The sequence below is a fragment of the Chionomys nivalis genome, chromosome 16, assembly GCF_950005125.1.
Source record: "Chionomys nivalis chromosome 16, mChiNiv1.1, whole genome shotgun sequence".
Taxonomy (NCBI): domain Eukaryota; kingdom Metazoa; phylum Chordata; class Mammalia; order Rodentia; family Cricetidae; genus Chionomys; species Chionomys nivalis.
The window spans coordinates 45,764,114-45,767,579 of record NC_080101.1 but is presented as its reverse complement, the minus strand read 5'-3'; positions in this window follow the sequence as shown (position 1 = coordinate 45,767,579).

Genomic DNA, 3,466 nt, shown 5'->3' with positions numbered 1-3,466 from the left:
AGCCCCCATGCTACAGCTGAGCACACACCAGGCACACACACACACACACTCATGACACACACACACACACACATACACACGTTTGGTGCTGGGAACCTAAGACCTTACATTTCTACAACTGAGTTACATAAAAAGTTCCATTTTGACTTTAACTCACACCATTCCCTCTACTACAGTTTTGGATTTTGGAGCTCTGTTGATTGTTGGAAGAATCTTAAATATTTTATTATTTAAGGGGACTTGAAAAACCTGGTGCTATTCAAGATGCTGAGACATAATGCAAAGATAGTATTCAAATTAAATATTACACCAGATGCACTCACACCATACGTGTGGTTTACAAATGCTGCTTATTGTGCGTTATGCATATTATGATTTCCTTTGATACCTAAAAACTGTGAACTTTCATTAGAATATGCAATATTGTGATTCCAAACTCTTAACTCCATGTTGTTAAAATTGTATATATTAGTGTCTGAGATTTGAAAGGCAGTTGCTGTGAGTGTTCCAAAATGGAATTTGGAAGGGTTAATTCAACTAAGTAAAAATTATTATTTATAGTACGAACATGAAAATGGAGTTTTAAAATTCAACGGAAGTTTTCAGAAAACAAAGCCATTTTGGGAATATTTGATAGGTGTTAATGGACAACAATATACTCTTTAGACTTTTGGAGTACCCCCTGAAAATATTAGGATCTGGCATAAAGGAAAAATGTTATCCTTGTTCAGTGACAACGCCATGAGCTCCATTGTCAGTCGGAAGTGCTAATTACCTGGATATCTATCCCCTCCAATGACCCTGCTCCATGGGAAGCATAGCACCCGCTGCTATTGCATATCAATGCATGACTAACCCATGCTTTTCTTTACACTCATTTCCTCTTACATTTCTGTTTCTTTCTAATATTTTCATTTTGCCCTGATATAAATGCTGAAATAGGCACCAGGAAGTTGAACTGAATGTCTATTCACCTATCAGGCACCTTCAGGATGCTTAAGCAACACACTGCGCATATGTAATATGAAGACATAGATGTAAGGGTAACCTCAGGAAGTCAACAAGAAGTGAAGGGAGATATCTGTTCTGGTTTGTCTCCCAAATGATTTTCCTTCACCTAGTTTTGAGGGAATTTGAGAATGTGAGTGGAGTGAGACACATGTGACTTTTTTATTGAGTGTCTGTGAACTACGATGCACTCAAGTTAAAAAAGTAGAAACGAGTTGTGAAAGGCGGGCTTTGATGAACCCATCACAGTTAGCACTGAGTGCTTTAATAGCTCTCACTCTCTGCACATTGATGCATTGAGGGTTTCTGTGTTTGTTCTGGTTTTCTGCAAGAAGAAACTTCTCTGATGATGGCTGGGTATATTATGGGTATAGCAGAATGTCATTAGGAGTCATTTTATTGTTGTGTTCCTTAAGCAGAATGGTATTAAGCCTTTAGATAAGTATCTAGGAAAACATTTTTTACATTTACATTTTTCACTGCCTTTCATGCCATACCCACTTTTCTATTTTAATTTTTTATTCATTTTATGTACCAACCACAGTTCCCCCTCCCTCCCCTCTTTCACGTCTCTCACCATTCCATTTCCACTGTGGTATTTGATGGGGACCTAAGCATCCAAACCCCAAACAAACAAACAAACAAACACAAAACAGAACAAAGCATGACTTCAGTCACCTCAATGGTGTCTACTAGCCACCTTCTTCTGGCTACCTTTACCTTGGAAAAAGTGTTTGACCCTCCTCCTCTCTATTTTACCTCCCCCTCAGTGCTATATTCATTGCGCTTTCATTCATTCTTGTTGAAAATCGATTTCATTAGATCTATTATGATGTCTTCATTTTTAAATTCAGGGCAGTAAAGAAATATTCATTACAATTTTACTGGAGGGCCTGTGCAATGGCTTAGTGAGTAAAGTTGTTGGAGGACAAGCCTGATGACATGAGTTCCATCCTCTGGACCCACATGATGGCTAGTTCTTACTTCTAGAAGTCATCATTTGATGTCCACAGAGGTGTGCACGAGTGTGGATATGTATGCATGGGGACCTCTGAGAGCCAGCCTCATTGTGCCCTTCAGTGTTCAGAAGATTTACAGCAAGCATGGGAGTTGATAAATCTGAGGGCAAAATGAACTCTCTAGTCTGTATTTTTCTGCATCAGTTTCTTTATTCTTCTCCTGCTGTTCTCTCTTATTTCTGTAAAGTTTCCACGTTATATACATACGCAAAGCAAAGGCAACTCTCTGAGCTGGGACATCCCTTTGTATTTGACGCTCCCAAATAGACTCCTTTCCTGACTATATGCCCTGCCAAATGGAAGATAGTTCCAGGGAGGTGACTTCTAATGTATGGAACGGAACGAAGCAGAGAGTAGCCTGTGGGAATCAAGGCTATTGACTATGTGATTATATTTCCCACTGGAGATCCCACGGAGTGGAGGGGGGATGACCCAATATACCAGTAGATGGGAAAGAATTGTGCCCAATAATCCATACTCTGTTGAATCTTGTACCAAGGGAGAGTACTTATGGTTTCACAAGTGATCTACTGTAAGAATCAGCTGACATACAAAAGGTGGTAGGCCCAAGCACCTTGCCAACTGGGTTTATCTCCATAAGAATGCATTCATTCTGGTGGGCCAGCCTTCTGCTCTATCAACTGAAATCTCACGACATGAGTCCTGCAGACTGCAGCATGCATGCCCCCCAAAATAACCGCTAAAAGATTAGTTATCATTCGGCCTCTCTACTCCACTTAAAAATGGGCTTTTGCCAAACCCCTTCCCTCCAGTCGTCCTGCCCCACTTGCCACATTGTTCCTCATTTTCTCTGGTGCAGTGTGCACGTCTAGGAAGTCGATTTTTCCTTGCTTCCCTTCATCCTTTTCATGCTGTCTTGTGCTAGTTTTATTTTTGCAACAGCTAGATGTTTAAACAAAAGAAAGTTACTTGCAGAAATAAAGACCTAGGACCAGTGTTGCAATGGTATGAAGTGCTTGAGTAGTTCTGCAAAAGTGATTCTGACGACTTTCCTTGTACTTGCCTGACCCCACGGAGGGGACGTTAGCTGGCAGCTCTTTCTTTAGAGACTCTGGAGTTCGGGTTCCTTACACTATTTTGATGTCATGATTTTTAAAATAAAGGCTATAAGGTGACTATGAGAGGAAAATGTTTACAGCCAAGTACCACTAATGTTTACATACTGGGAGTGTGAACTGACCTATGTCAGCTCTCCGACTCTCCATGAGCTGGACCAGCCATCTACATAATTTCGATGCAGAGTGGTTATGTCCTTGATGGTCAGGTATCCCCACAGCAACTTTAAACCATGGAAGGGGGCACTAACTCTTCTGAGTTAGCCAGCCACGACTTATTACATTTTTCAACTTTTATATGACTTCAACAATTCTCAGTAACGACGGCATTTAGTCTCCCAAAGGGTAATTAAGTGCTCTTTT